Source organism: Capsicum annuum, chromosome 5, assembly GCF_002878395.1.
Source record: "Capsicum annuum cultivar UCD-10X-F1 chromosome 5, UCD10Xv1.1, whole genome shotgun sequence".
NCBI lineage: Eukaryota > Viridiplantae > Streptophyta > Magnoliopsida > Solanales > Solanaceae > Capsicum > Capsicum annuum.
In genome coordinates, this window is record NC_061115.1 from 147,935,049 (window position 1) to 147,952,664 (window position 17,616).

Genomic DNA, 17,616 nt, shown 5'->3' on the forward strand with positions numbered 1-17,616 from the left:
TTTTACTTTGCTCAGTTGACCTATGATACCTACTGTATACAAATAGACCGTACTCACCCTTACTTCATTCTTTCAGTGCAGATCCTAATTTTAGTGTGCCTCATGGCAGTTGATTCGGGTGATATTTGGAGCATTTGGAGGTAGCAGTTAGATCCTTGCATCTGGAGTTGACTACTATCTTTCTTTATCTAGGCTATGTCTTTATTTGTATACAGAGACAAAGTTGTTCCTGTTTGGATATCTTATGTATCTTGACCTCGAGTTATATTAGTTAATTCTTACACTGTGACATCAAATTTTGGGATTATGGTATGGTATCCTTGGTTATATGTATATCTCAGTTTTTATCATACTTGTGTGGTTTGGCTTCGTTCTCAGAGACTTGCCCTAGGTATTTAGTGTTATTTCCTTTTTATATTAGTGTGGTTGACAGACTTACTTGTCGAGGCTTGCCGAGACAAGTGCCATCATGACCCTTGATTTTTAGGTCGTGACAACTAGGAACCCGATCATAGAAATAAGATTATAAGAAAAGAAAAAAGTTGATAATAACTTGAGAAAAAGTTGAAGTCTTCGTACCTAAAATACCAATTCAATTTTGGAGTTTTAATTTGTGTATTGTAGCTTTACAACTTCATGAACATAAAATAATACATTAAATTACAATCATATTTAATTAGAGGGGAAAAACGAGAAATTGGATGACAATAACAAATACTTTATTTATCGTTCTCTTTTTCACTACACTGTGAGAGAATTTAGAATAGAATAGAGCTTGTATCAAGCATTGCTACTATAACCCTATTTAGTGCTAGCAAGATTTACTACAGCTGTGCCTTGATTTATATTGCTTATAGTGCAATTGATACTTGAATATTGAAAAAAATACCAATAGGGTGCCTCACTTAACTCAAGTTCAGCATAAATAGATAAATACTCACTGTATGCAAAATTTTTACATTATGATTTTAAAATGCAAATACATCTTTGTCGATTAATCTCAACAAACTATTTTTAACATGAATTCTGCACTTGACAGGCTAAAAATTATGTTGGTTCATGTTCTTTTTTATATAGTTACCCTTCCATGTTTGAGACCAATGCTAAAATTAGGAATGATTGAAATAGTGAAACTACTCTAGGTTTTATTTTTCTTTACTTAGCATATTGATTGAGGTATTTATAAACATTATCTACATTTATTAGATTTTAGAATGTTTGCTTTATAATATGCTTATGTGGACTAATGAATTAGAAAAAAGCTAATTTTTTTATTAACGATGTATTATCTGATATGTTTCTTTTCTCTGTCCTATGAGGAGATTGATGTATTGTGACCTTTAAGAGCCAAGTTTCAATTCTGACATCGTTAGTTGTAAATATGTTGTTAGGAAAGACGGGCACACAATCAAAGAGCTCGACAGGGTAGCAGCGGAAAATACCCAAGACTAAACTTTCTCTTTCAACTTAAACCAAGAGGATACAAGCACACCAAGAAAAAAAAAAGTAATATGGCAGCAAATGAATTGCCACACAAATGTGATAGGGCAAGAATAAAAGCAATCACACAAGACACCAAATTTACGTGAAAAACCCTTTGGTGTGAAGAGTAAAAAGCCATGGGACCAAACTTCCACTATAATCACCAAAGATTTACAATATTGTCTTCCAAAATATCCACAAAACAAGTTCCAAATAACAAGAAACAATACATAAACCACAGCACCAAACACTAGAGAAATAAAGGAGTAAAAGCACTAAAAATGTAGCTACTATTCAGGAATTAAGAACAGGATATACAGGCCACCAAATCAAGATCCATCAATTCCTAATCAAATATTGAGATGAGAGGAACAAGCAGTCCAAAAATCAGCTCAATCGTACAAGAAACGAAGCGGGAATCGCAATTTGAAATTGACAGCTGTGGCTGAAATTTAGGTGCGAAAATCAGCTTTGTTTTTCTCTCTTTGGCTGCTGAAAAGTCTCTTTTTGTGATGGTGAATAAGACCTAAAAATATTAATATATATGCCCCATAGTAATGGGCCTATGGGAAAAAGTGGGTTGATCTAAATTGGGCTTTATTTATCCACATAGGAAGGAAACAAGACCCAATAACCCAACAATTCTCCCCCCTCCCAACTATGTAGAGGAGAACGCCATCCCAGCGATCATGCAACAATCTTCAAACTTTCCTCTTGAAAAAGCTTTAGTCATCATGTCGAAACCATTATCATCCGTATGAATCTTCTCAAGTTCAAGCAACTTAGAATCCAACACTTCCCGAATCCAATGGTATCTCACATCAATGTGTTTAGACCGACCATGAAATGTAGAATTCTTGCCAAGATGTATGGCACTTTGTCTATCGCAATGAATCACATACCTCTCTTGAGGACAACCAAGTTCCCCAAGAATCTCTTCATCCAAAGCAATTCTTTACAAGCTTCAACGGCAGAAATAAGCTCAGCTTCTGTGGTAGATAGAGCAACACATTTTTGCAACCTAGATTGCGAAGACACAGCTCCCCCTGCAAAAGTAACCTAATACCCTGAAGTAGACTTGCGAGTATCAACATCGCCGGCCATATCTGAATTAGTATAACCACAAAGAATAGGCTTTCCTGTACCAAAACACAAACTCAGACTAGAAGTGCCACAAAGATATCTCATAATCCACTTCACAGAATTCCAATGTTCTCTTTCCGGATTAGAAAGAAAATGACTAACAACGCCAACAGCATGAGCAATATATTGTATTATGCAAACCATTCCATACATCAAACTACCAGCAGCTGAAGCATAAGGAACTTTCTTCATATATTCCTTCTCATCATCACTGGAAGGACACTATTTTATGCTCAACTTAAAGTGCATAGCTAAAGGTGTACTGACAACCTTATCCTTGTCCATGTTAAACCTTCGAAGTACTTTCTGAATATACTTCTCTTGTGATAACCACAACTTCTTGGCCTTTCTGTCACTGACAATCTGCATGCCAAAAATCTGCTTTGCTGGTCCTAAGTCTTTCATAGAAAAAGACTTACTCAACTCTTACTTCAACTTTTGAATTCTGTAAGCATTATGATCAATAACAAGCATGTCATCAATATAGCAACACAATAATAAAGTCACCTTCAGATAATTTTTGCACAAAACACAATGGTCTAAAGTAGTCTTCTTGAAGCCCTGCTGAATCATAAATGAACCAAACTTCATGTACCACTGCCTAGGAGCTTGTTTCAAACCATACAAGCTCTTTTTCAATTTGAAAACATAATTCTCTTTTCCCTTGACTTCAAAACCTTCGGGTTGCTCCATATAAAATTCTTCATCTAAGTCACCATGGAGAAAAGCAATTTTAACATTTATTTGCTTAACCTCTAAATCTAGACTTGCAGCTAAGCCTAGAACCACACGAATGGATGACATCTGTACAATCGGAGAAAATATTTCATCAAAATCAACTCTATTTTTCTGGTTAAATCCCTTCACAATCAATCTAGCTTTGTACCATGGAATTGGATTACCATCTTCATGCTTCACCCGAAAAACCCACCTATTTTTCAAAGCTTTTCTATCTTTAGGCAGTTTAACCAAATCAAAGGTATGATTATCTTGCAAAGATTTAATTTCATATTCCATGGCATCAAACTACTTTTCTTTTTCTTCACTTTTCATGGCCTCATCAAGACTCTCAGGTTCTCCCCCGTCACTCAAGAGTACATACTCACTGGAAGAATAACAAGATGAAGGTATTCTCTCTCTTGTAGATCATTTGAGTGAACTCTCTAGCGCATCAACAACTAGTTGCTGATCAACCATATCAACTTGCACTGGAGCATCAACAACTTCTTGCTGGTTATTCTAAACATGATCATCATCTTCATTATCAACTTGATTTTCATCATCACAAAGATTTTCTTTAGGAGAAGTAGTCAAAGGAACTGGATCAACATCAACTAGGCTCTCACTACTCTGAGAATCAACCTTCTCAGCTTTGTCAAAATTTTCAATTATTTGGTCTTTAAAGAACACAACATCGCGGCTTCTAATAAGTTTCTTCTCAACTGGATCATAGAAATGATAGTCAAATTCATCTTGACCATAATCAATGAAGATACACTGTCTAGTTTTAACATTCAACTTTGACCTTTAATCCTTAGGAACATACACAAAAGATTTACACCCAAAGACTCTAAGATGATCATAAGAAATATTCTTACCAGACCAAACTCTGTCAGGGACATCACCATTCAAAGCAACAGTAGAAGATAAATCGATAACATAAACAGTCGTATTAAGTGCTTCTGCCCAAAAGAAATCTGGCAGCTTAGCATCTAAAAGCATGCATCTAACCCTCTCAACTAGTGTTCTATTTATCCTCTCTGCTAAGCTATTCAACTGAGATCTTCTTCTCATCTCTTCATTTAATAAACCACTCTTAACATATTCCATAGTTACAATACCACCGGGAGCAAAACTAGTCAAAGAAACTCGAAGAGTTTCCCAAGAGTCAGACAGAGTATTAAGAAGTCAAAGTCCCTGAATTTCTTCATCAAACTTTACACCCATTCCAAACAGCTGGTCAAGGACACCCTGAAAATCATTAATATGATCAGAAATAGGACTGCCCTCTTTATACCTAATATTCATTAATTTTTTAAGTAGAAAAAACTTGTTATTACTAGTCTTCGAAGCATAAAGTATCTCGAGGTTGTCCCACAAACTTCTAGCATGTGTCTCATTCATAATATGATTTCTAACATTATCTTCAACCCATTGTCTGATATAGCCACAAACCTGTAAGTTTTTAAATTCTCAATCCTTATCTGCCATGGATTCAGGTTTAGTAGATGCAAACAAAGGTAGATGCATTTTCTTGACAAATAGAAGATCTTGCATCTTGCCTTTCCAAGTATGATAGTTACTACCATTCAAACACACCATATTACTCATATTTGCCTCCATCATTCAAATCTACAATCAACAACAACCAACTCTCTGATACCACTTGTTAGGAAAGACGGGCACACAATCAAAGAGCCCGACAAGGTAGCAGTGGAAAATACCCAAGACGAAACTTTCCCTTTCAACTTGAACCAAGAGGAGACAATAAAACCAATCAAACAAAGTAATATGGAAGCAAATTAATTACCACACAAATGCGATAGGGCAAGAATAAAGGCAATCACACAAGACACCAAATTTACGTGGAAAACACTTCGGTGTGAAGAGTAAAAAACCACGGGACCAAACCTCCACTATAATCACCAAAGAGTTACAATATTGTCTTCCAAAATGGCCACAAAACAAGTGTCAAACAACAAGAAACAATACATAAACCACAGCATCAAACACTAGAGAAATAAAGGAGTGAAAGCACCAAAAATGCAGCTACTGTTCGAGAATGAATAACAGGAGCTACAGGCCACCAAATCAATATCCGTCAGTTCCTAATAAAATATTGAGATGAGAGGAACAAGCAGTCCAAAAATCAACTCAATCGGACAAGAAACGAGCGGGAATCGCAATTTGAAGTTGACAGCTGTGGCTGAAATTTAGGTGCGAAAATCAGCTTTGTTTTTCTCTCTTTGGCTGCTGAATACTCTCTTTTTGTGATGGTGAATAAGACCTAAAAAGATCAATATATATGTCCTATAGTAATGGGCCTATGGGCAAAAGTGGGTTGGTCCAAATTGGGCTTCATTTATCCACATAGGAAGGAAAAAAGACCAATAACCCAACATATATGTTGCATATTAGGTTATACATGTTAGATAATTATGAACTTATTATATTATAGCTACTAAATTGAAGTGAATTCACCAAGTTTACTTTGCAGTAAGACAATTGGTATAGTAAGAAAGTAGTGTCTCAAATCAGTTCAGATAATGAATTATGACCTTTTTTGCACTATCAGCACATAATATAAAGGGTGTGAATTATAAATTTAATAACATATAGAGGACAAATGTAGAAATGGTTCTTCTACAAGAAGTATATCCTTTACAATGTTTAAGATATTGTCGAGCATTCAAGTGTTTTCCGTATTGCATTTTCTACCAACGCTGTCATATTGAATTGCAGCGAGACTACAAATAAGAACTTTGAGTTAGGTCCTTTTAAGTATATAATTTATTTATTGTTTTTTCAAATTTTTGAATTTATAGAAAATTGAATGTTTGTTGAGAGCATATTTCTCCTTTTAGAGAAAGACACAACCTGAGTGTTGTAATGTCACTCTTCTTTTAATAAAAAAAAATGGAGGAGTTGATATGTAGAATTTACCTCCTAAGGTAATGTAAGTGTATTTAGTACAAGGTTCTTTGAATTCATTGAATCGTCTTTCCTAGTATATAAATCCTTATCGCATAATTTGTTTTCTTACAGAATGAAAGTATAAATGAAGACAATAAGAAGAATGTGTGGCTATTTTTATTCAGTTGTCAATTGTTCCTGTTGCTGCATCCTTCTTGATATAAATCTTTCTAACAAGCTAAAGAATTTACGTAGAAAGCAAGATGAAATGCACTATGTTTAAACTGGATATTTTATGATTTCTTTTGCGTACCTTGTGCAAATTTTGTTCCTTAAATGAATGTACATAGTATGAAATATATATTAATTATTTAATTAGCTTTATATTTTGTAGGTGTTAATAGAAATAATGGTAATAATAGTAACAAGCATTCATATGTGCAATGACACGGAGCATCTAGTATATGCAGAGAGATGAACCACGAGGCACTAGGTGCAACCATGGAAGCCTTCTATATGAGATCTCAATAACTTTTGATCAGGCTCTATCATGTTTTTTCTTTTTTCCAATTGGTTAGGGGATTTTTTTTAGAACATTATATTTTACTACCAGTTTCAAAGACAAATAAATGTGCCAATTTCAGGTTTCATTTGATGAAATTGACATCGTTTTTCAGAATAAATAAGACTCCATTAAATACAAAGTCTAGTAATAAGTTGTGCTAAAATGATGATGATCATAAGCCCTTTGATAGGCATATATTCCGCAAAGGTAGTATTTTCTTTGTTTTAATTTGTTTGATTTTGATTTCGTACGAAGTTTATAAAAGTAAAAAGAATTTTGAATTTTGTAATCATAAATTAAAGTTATATCAAATATATCAAAATATCATTTAGTCGTGTCGTCTTAAAACATATCATGTGAAAATTTAAAATGAAAGAATTATTAAAGGGAGGAGGGATCATTCTTTTTTAAGCTGGCTAAGAAGGAAAATAAATTTAACTAACGGGAGAAGAATATCATAAAATTATAATTTTGGAATTTATGATGTATCTCTATGATGTATCTAACTTCTAACCATGTTAATAGAGTTTGGACATGAAAATAAGGCTACATACTTTAATACTCTATGGAATATCGATTGTCCGACAAATTACTGTAATGGACACGATAATGTGTTAAAATAATCCCACAAAGTTGCTGAAAATAAATTTACAATATTTTAAAAAATTCTTTTTATTGTGATTTATATATATATGGTATCAACATATGATTTGCCAAAGTATATGATCAGATGTATAATTTTTTAGTTGAAACTTACGCCCCCAAAACCAAAAGTCACATTCTTTTGAATATTCGATCAACATCTTTTTACTTTGTATCAAAAAGAAACATCCTTTTACTCAAGACAAGGGCAAAAGGTGTATCATGTGTATTTTGTTTCACTTTGTTCCATCAAATGCGTACAACAAGACCATCTGGCATATCATTGTTGTTAGAAATATGAAAGTATCTGAATCAGTAATTCAAAAAGGAAAGGGGAATGTACATACTTAATTCACATGCAGAGGCATATTAATCATTTTAAGTTTGTGGATTTCTAATACGAATGCTTATCGGGCGATTCAGTTAAATATTTATGCTAATGATTTTGCTTATTGATTATCAATTTTTAATTGTACTAAACTAATAACCTACTAATAAAATATCAGTTGGTTTGATATTGATATTTGATATGAATTTAACAATCATCAGTCGACTTATTCGATATGTAAAATTGAAAGGCTAAAGTACATATATGTTTGGAGGAAGTTGAGCATATAAATTGTAACTAGTCAAGTTTTTGATTTTTTTATAATATATATAGAGTTGTCAATACGGGTTGGCCCACCCCATCTGGACTAGCTTATACGGGCTTTGAGTTTGACGGGTCAGGCTGGGCTGGCCCATTTAAATGACGGGCCAAAACGTACCAAGCCCGTGCTATTACCATGTGGGTTGCGGGCCTCACGGACCAGCCCACTTTTTAAAAAATAATATTTTATAATTTAATTTTACACTGTTAATAAACATAAATATTTATCACACAATAACACATAGTATTAATGTTTGTTAATCAAAAGGGAGCCAGAGTTCGAATCACCCAAAGTAGGAAGAAAACGAAGAGGTGGCACTACTCAATCGGATACATCACGGTTGAAAGCCGATGGCGCATTGAGGGAGATGTAGTGAAGAGGAGGCGGCTAGTTGAACTAAGGAAATTAGGAAAGTGAAGAGTACAATGTACTCTTTATGTTTTAGTGGTAGATATTTAATTATTTTATTATTTATTAGATAGGAAAGTAGAAAACTTTCCAGTTTCCATTTTCTTTGTTAATGGAACCCGTCAATGGTCATCATTGAACTTGATTGTTTTTTAACTCTTTTATTATTTTTCAGTATTTTATTTTATTTTTAAATTATTTATTATTTGACTGACGGGCCAGCCCATGAGCTAGTCCAACCCACATTCCTCAAGCCCTACGGGCCATGGGCTTATCTAGGCCGAGCTAAAAAGCCCTATTCTTAAATGGCCTGAAAAAATTGAAGCCCACCCCATCAAATTACACGTCGGGCCGGGCTGGTCCACCGGGCCTTGGCCCATATTGATGGCTCTAAATATATAGATCAAACACATCAACAAACACTTTAACCAATAGCGGACCCAGGATTTAAAGGTTGTGGGTGCTTTAAAAAATAAATTATACGAAAATAAAAATAAATGCTGCTGCAGGTATTTGAACACACACCACTAGCATGGAAGGAACCTTAAGAGTACGCCTAAAGCCTCCACCCAACCATGTTTTTATTTTCTGGGTGCTTTTTTATTTATTATACCATTTTTTCTATGTTTCTTATATAAGTATATCTAATCTACGTCGAATTTAGGGGATGGAGGAGCACCCCAAAATAACACATGGGCCCCCCCCCCCCCCCCCCCGACTTTAACTTGACACGATCATTTACTTTGGCACCTTAGGTAGAAGGTGTTCATTTTAAGCACCTAAAGTAGTCATAAATTATGTGTCACTTTGACACCTTTCGCTGATGTGGCAAAGTGAGTGTAGAACAATCACTTTTGGGCACGTGATAATCATTTTAGTTCATTTTTCATTTAATTTATCATCTTCTTTCCTATTTTTTCATCTCACTATCTTCTACTATTTTTTCAAGCTTAAATTCCTTTAATGGTACTCCCAAACCTCCTCTATCTCATAGTTTATAATTTATTTAAATATTTTTTTCATATCACTTCTAATTAATAATATAAAAGAAAAAGTGAAGAAAACAAAAAATTGTCTAAAAATATAGTTAAAAAGAAATTTAGTTACTAATTAAAACACGAAGAGTAATTTATTGTATCAATGTGATAATTGACTCTTAAAGTATTATTAAAATACAATTTTATATTATCTCTTAAAGAATATTATTCAAATATAATTTAATATTATTAAAATACAATTTAATCTGCAAGATTCACTTTCAAGCACCCAACCCAGTAAATTCAACTCCCAACAGTACCATGATTTCTTTTGTGAATTAATATTTTAATTTTCTACAAAATTTCAAAGTTCTTTCGAAAGTTTCAGTGTTTTTCGCCAACTCTTGAATTTTGACCACCCCATTCGGGTTCTTCCCGATGAGTATACCCTCACTTTCACTGTTTTCGTCTTGTGCACACCAAAGATCAGTTGTTCATGAAAGAATTGTTAACGGGTTGATGGTGAGGAATGAGTTTGAGTCAATGGGTAATTTGTTGATTAATATGTATGCGGTTTTCAAGATTACAGAGGCTGCTTACAAGGTTTTTGAAAGAATGACTGAAAGATATGTGTTTTCTTGGAATAGTTTGATTTGTGGGTATGCAAATGCCTCGATAAAAAAGAAAAAATTACAAAAAATTCACAACTTTATTTTTTTTATTACATAATATCTCAAATCCAAAAACTAATTACAAATATTTCATATTTATAATTTCTCTCTGTATGATCTTTCTCAACTTTTTACTTCCTTAGAAGGTTCCTACAATTAAGGAACCTCAATTTTTCAAATTTTGAATTTACTGTTCTTCTCAAATCTCTATTTTTAATTCATAAAAATCCTACAAAAACAACCTTAAATCTTACCTGAAACCCCTCCGCCCCTTGTCACCCCCTCAATTAGCCACTACCCTACCTGAAACTCCCCCACCCCCAATCAGCCGTCATGACTGACTTGCGACAATACACATAACTTCATTCAAATAACGTCCTACGCATGCTTTGGTAATGTGAAGATGTGATATTATTTTTGGAGTATCACGCCTGCACAATAGATGCATGTATCATCAAATTTTTCGTTTGTTTTGAAAAAAAAAATGTCTCCTTTGTCCCACTTAAATTGTGACGTTGTGCTTATATGTGAAATGTTCAAGTAAGAAAAAAAGTGAAGGATCAACACTACCTTAGGTTTCAAAGGTTTTGTTATTTATTTTTTAATCTATATTTTTTTCTCGATTTTAAGCATTCTTATACATTATTATACATAGATATGTTATGTATAGGGGTGAAGTCCTACTTATTTTATGAGATCTGTTGTTATTTCTACTCCATATACATTAATACGCAATGTATATGGTTGACTTATTCTGTTATTTATACATGCAAGGGTTATGTATAAGGGTTGTCAGTAGTATGTAATGTATATGGCTTGAAGTATTCTGATCTTATACGTTTAAGGGTTATGTATAGAGATTGTTTGTGTTATGCAATTTATATGGTTTGACCCATTTTCAGATTTTTACCTGCAGTGATATTTTTTACCTTATACTTACGCATGTTAGGATTAACTGCTGCTATTTTTACTTTATACATTCCATGTTATCTTTTGATGTATAGGTTTAAGTTTTTTTTGCACCTATATTTTACTTTATACTTAAGCATGTTATGTATAAAAATAGAGTTAACTACATTTAGCTTCTAAATTATACATTCGAGGAGGGCTTCAAGAACACGAAAATTAATTGCTTCGAAAAACAGAAAAATTTTGATCAATGAAATTTTTGTGATGTTTGAAGTTTTTTGAATTTGATTTGTTGTTACTTAATTTAAGAATCTATTGATCACAATTTTCAAATAAGTGGCGTTAATTGTGCAACATATTAAAGGCGGCTGATTTATTTTCTATAAATAATATTAAAACTGTCACTTCATATATATAGGTTGTAATGTATACTAACGAAAAACAATGTATAAGAACATTAAAAATTCGGGAGAGAGAAAAATAAATAACAAATCTCGGGGAAAGTGTAATTAACTACCTAAAGTTTGAGAATTATGTTGTTTATCCTAGATAATTTTGGTTTTTTAAAAAATAATATAATTTTGTGTGTATATAATGATCTGACGATTTAAAATGAGTTGGCACAAATTAATTGGTCATTTAATCTACGTCGGAGCAAGTGAACTCCACGCACCAGATCTGATGCAAAAAGATGTCAAAATGACACGGTTTGTAGCTGGTGTAGGTGCTTAAAATAATACCGTCCACTTAAGGTATCAAAGTGAAAAATTGTATCAAATTAAAATGTCTATCGATATGTTTAGCCTAATATATATGAAGAGAGGCTCAGAGTTGAGCACATGAAGTTGTGGAACTAAATGCTCGTAAAAAGGAAGGTTCCATTTTGGCCACTGAACCAACAACTTCATCTAATTATGGTTTCCAAATAACATTCTATTATATATTTAACGGATTCTATATATAAATATAGGCTTCGAATAAAACGTTATTGATTCTATTAATCCCTGTCCGATACCCTGGATCTGACCCTATTTGCATATAAAAATTGAGGCTAAATTAAAGCATCACATCGTTGAAGTAGTCATTTTAGTTCAAATCAAAAGGACCACCAGTCCAGCTACTTTTGTGGTCTCTTATTTTGCTGTCACCTTTTATCTTCTTCCTTAACTGTTTTTTTTTTTAATTTTTTTTTTGAAAAAAAAAATCAAGTATATACGATGCTCCCACATGTTATCACATGGCAATATGGTCCTAATTCTTGAATGACCCAATTTAGGGGAGACACTTCAAGGAACTGTCTTGTCCATTCAATCATTAGCTACCCATTACAATAGCCAATAAAGTTTTTGATTGGAAATTTTCCCCTCTCCCTTTATACTTACTGTCAGTTCAGCGTGCACTGCACGCGGACTAGCCCCATTTCATCTCCCTTTATGTTTCAACTTTTTCTTTCATTTTTTTCCAAAGAAAACTTGCTCAATACTCTCTCCATTTGATTTTATTTATCACAATTTAAACAGATATATTTATTAAAAAAAAATTAATAACATAATTATTTTATCATAACATCCTTATTAAATTATATTTATATTGTATCTTAAAATTAATTTAAAATAAAATAATTAATACTAAAAATAAAATAGAAAAAAAGAATATTTTTTTTTAATATATCAAAAATAATAAGTAAAAATAAAAATTTAATTAAAAAATTAGTGATAAATAAAAATAAATAGAGGAAATATATTACTACTACACATAGAAATATATTATTTTTTAAAAAGTTGATTAAACAAAATTAAGTCTTATAAATTGTCACAAAGGGAGTATAGCTCCCCTTTAATTATTGAAGTACTGATTCGGGCTCTTTTATGTTTCTAACAATGATGATGTGTCAGATGGTCTTGTTGTATGCATTTTGACGCAATAAAGTGAAACAATCACATGATACCCCTTTTGCCCTTGTCTTGAGTAAAAGGATGTGTCTCGAGTAAAAGAATATTTCTTTTTCATACAAACTAAAAAGATGTTGATCGAATATTCAAAAGAATGTAACTTTTAGGAGCTTATATTTCGACTAAAAATTATAAGTATGATCATATACTTTGAAACGTCACGTGTTGATACCATATTTATAAATCACAATAAAAAGGCCATTTTTTGAAATGTTGTAGAAAAAATTTCACCAAATTTGTGGAACAATTCTAACACATTATTGTGTCTCTGTTTTAATTTTATGATGTACTCCCTCTGTTTTAATTTTGTTAACCTACTCTTTTTTTATTCTATTTAAAAGAGAATGATCTCTTTTTTTATTGGTGAATCTTTAATTTTAACTTGTCATAGTACACTAGAGAATTTTTTCGCGTTTCGCGCGGTCGTTAAAGATTTAAATATTTTTTCTTCAATTAAATTTATATTTACTGTATTGTCTATTAATAATATTATCACTTGTTTAATTATATTATTAAGATTGTTTTCAAATGATGAAAGAAAATAAATGTTAACAAATTTAACATTTATTAAATAAGGGATAGTATATATATATTCTTTATAAGTTAAAAATATATTTTTCAATAATAATTCTATATCATTTCTATTATACATCTAATGAAGTTGAACATTTAATTTGCAACGTATACTTTAATGTGAATAATGGTAAAACGCTAAACAAATACATCAGTAAGTGGAACTTACATTTTAAATATTGTTGAAAATGAGACAATAATATGCATATTTCTACTTATTCAACTTTATATAAATTTCAGTGTCTATTTATGCACACATAAAGTCGAAGGAGATAGATGTCAGCTAGTTAAGTTAAATGACACATTCATATATTATGCCTCTTTCTTTTTATCTTTTTATTTAGTGAAATTGATTCCCAAAAAAGACTGTAGTTAGTTGTCCAAGGCTTACATATTCTGCACTCTCTCTCACTGACCTGGAACATGTATAAAGCATGAATTTTTTAGAGTGACACTTTTTGAGAAAATAATTGTGTGTATTCTAAAATATCTATTAGGTATTTATGTTAACCACAATAAATATGTCATATCATTTAATTATATATACTAGCCTTAATTGGATTGGACTATAAGTGATGTTGCACTGATTATTTGAGGCTAATAAGTGTAATTTTAGTGAATCTTTTCATGATAAATTTAAAAAATATAGAGTAAAACCATAAAAAAAAAAATAGTAGTATTAAGAAGCAGATCAACAAAGTTGTTGGTTTTAGCTTTGAAATTAGAGAAATAACAGAGAAAGAGTTGGAGAAAGAAATACTACAATGGTATTGTCAAAGGAAATTATTTTATTAACAACTCAAAACATATATTTATAGCTAAATTTCTAACTACACTCCAATTTAAACTGGGATAACTAATTCCTATTCAAATAATAAAAGGACAACTAATTCCGAAGTCACATAGGACTCTAATAATTAAAAACTACTAAAAATATCTATTCCTACTTTATTTCCGAGACATATTTTCAACACTCATCCTCGGATCAGAAATTGTAGATTGCAATCTCAGCTTCAGATCAGAAATTATAGATTGTAGTCTCAGCTTCAGCTGAATTTGACCTCTTGAATAAATCTGTCAATTCATCTTTGTTCTTGCAAGGCTTGTGTGCATCTACTATTGGATTAAGTAAGAAACTTTTGCCTCTCATATCAACTTGTAAAATCTCATGATTAGAGGAATCAAAGATTCAACAATATTTATCTCCAAATAATAATTTAAATCTTTCTTCCATTCACTGACCAACACTTAACAAACTTTTATCAATATCGGGCACATAAAGGACATTTGAAATTATTTTTGTACCTGAAATTGTTTTGATTGCAACATTCGCTTTTCCTTTTGCAAAAATATAGTCACCATTCTCAATTCTGATTTTGTTATTTTCTAAAAGCGAAAACTCTTTAAAAAGAGTTTTGTCATATGTCATATGGTTTGTACAACCACTATCAATCATCCAAAAATCAGATTTCTTGGTTGAAGATGTTGCCATAAATAAGTGATCCTCCTCTTCTTCTTTGGTGACTTGGGCTTCTGATTCATATTTTTGAGATTTTTTTTTGTAAATCATCGCTTCATGGCCAAGTTGATTACAAATCTTGTATTATGCATCTGGTCTCTTTCAACATTTAAATGGAGAATGTCCTATTTTGCCACAGTGCTGGCAAAGTGAGTAGTTTTTTTTTAAATTGTTACCCTTGCTTTGAGTGATGTGGTTGACTGCCAAAGCTTCTTCAACCATACCATCCTGCCTCATAAGCCTCCTTTGCTCTTGTGCTTTCAACATATTTAACAATTCTGCTAAGATAATCTTGGACAGGTCTTTTGTATTTTCCAAGGTGATTATTGATACTTCGTATCTTTTAGGCACTGTAACAAGAATTTTTAAATAATTCTCGAATCTGTAAATTTTGTGTCAAGCAATCTTACCTTGTTAGCAATGCCAAGAAGACGGTCTGAGTACTCTTTGACGGTCTAAGATTTCTTCATCTTTTGCAATTCGAACTACTTTATTAGATTCAACACCTTCATGACTCGTATTCTTTCATCTCCTGTATATTCTTCCTTCATATAATCCCAAATTTTTTTTGTTGATTTAAATATCATAATTCTCGTAAAATTATTGGAGAAACACTAGCAAATAAAGTTGTTTTTGCCTTTGATTTCCTGATTTTCTTTTCCTTATGACTTTTGATCTTGGATACCGTGGGATTATCGGGTAGCGGAAGAATATTGTCATCCTCCTCCATGGCCTCCCAAAGATCTAAAGCCTCAAGATAAGTCTCTATGATGGTAATTCTCACCATCAAAGACAGGAGGATCTATTTGGGGAAAGTTATTTTCAGAATTTATCTCTCTCATAGATCCCTCAAGAAATTGGCTCTGATACTAATTGTTGGTTTTTATCTTTGAAATTAGAGAAATAACAAAGAAAGAGTTGGAGAAAGAAATACTGCAATTGTATTGTCAGAGAAAATTATTTTATTAATAACTCAAAACATACATTTATAGCTAAATTTCTAACTACACTCCAATTTAAATTGGGATTACTAATTCCTATTCAAATAATAAAGGGACAGCTAATTTCTAAGTCACATAGAACTCTAATAATTATAAACTACTAAAAATATCTATTCCCACTTTATTTCTGAGACATATTTTCAACACTCCTCCTTGGATTAGAAATTGTAGATTGCAATCTCAGCTTCAGATCAGAAATTATAGATTGTAGTCTCAGTTTCGGCCGAATTTGACCTCTTGAATAAATCTGTCAATTCATCTTTATTCTTGCAAGGCGTGTGTGCATCTTCTGTTGTATTAAGTAAGAAACTTTTGCCTTTCATATCAACTTGTAAAATCTTATGATTAGTGGAATCAAAGATTCAACAATATTTATTTTCAAATAATAATTTAAATCTGTCTTCCATTCACTGACCAACACTTAACAAACTTTTATCAAGATCGAACACGTAAAGGACATTTGAAATTATTTTTGTACCTGAAATTATTTTGATTACAACATTCGTTTTTCCTTCCGCAGGAATATAGTCACCATTCCCAATTCTGATTTTGTTATTTTCCAAAGGCAAAAACTCTTTAAGAAGAGTTTTGTCACATGTCATATGTTTTGTACAATCACTATCAATTATCCAAAAATCAAATTTCTTGGTTGAAGATGTTGCCACAAATAAGTGATCTTCCTCTTCTTCATTGGTGACTTGGGCTTCTGCTTCATATTTTTTAAATTTGTTTTTTGCAAATCACCGCTTTATGACCAAGTTAATTGCATATCCTGCATTGTGCATTTGGTCTCTTCCAACATTTAAATAGGGGAAGACCTATTTTTCCACAATGCTGGCAAGGTGGGTAATTTTCTCTTGAATTATTACCCTTACTTTGAGTCCTGTGGTTGGCTGCCAAAGCTTCTTCAACCATACCATTGTACCTCATAAGACTCTTTTGCTCTTGCGCCTGCAATGTATTTAAAAATTCTACCAAGGTAATCTTGGACAGGCCTTTTGTATTTTCCAAGGTAGTTATTGATACTTCGTATCTTTCAAGCACTATAACAAGAATTTTTTCAACAATTCTCGAATCTTTAAATTTTGTGCAAAGCAATCTTACCTTGTCAACAATGCCAAGAAGATGGTCTGAGTACTCTTTGACGGTCTCAGATTCCTTCACCTTTTGCAATTCGAATTCCCTTATTAGATTTAACACCTTCATGCCTCGTATTCTTTCATCTCTTGTATATTCTTCCTTCAGAAAATCCCAATTTTTTTTCTTATTTAAAGATCATAATTCTCGTAAAAATTATTGGAGAAACACTAGCAAATAAAGTTGCTTTTGCCTTTGATTTTTTGATTTTTTTTCCCTTATGACTTTTAATCTGGGCTACCGTGGGATTATTAGGCAGCGAAAGAACATTGTTATCCTCCTCCACGATCTTTCAAAAATCTAAAGCCTCAAGATAAGTCTCTATTATTACTGCCCAAAGATGGTGATTTCTCA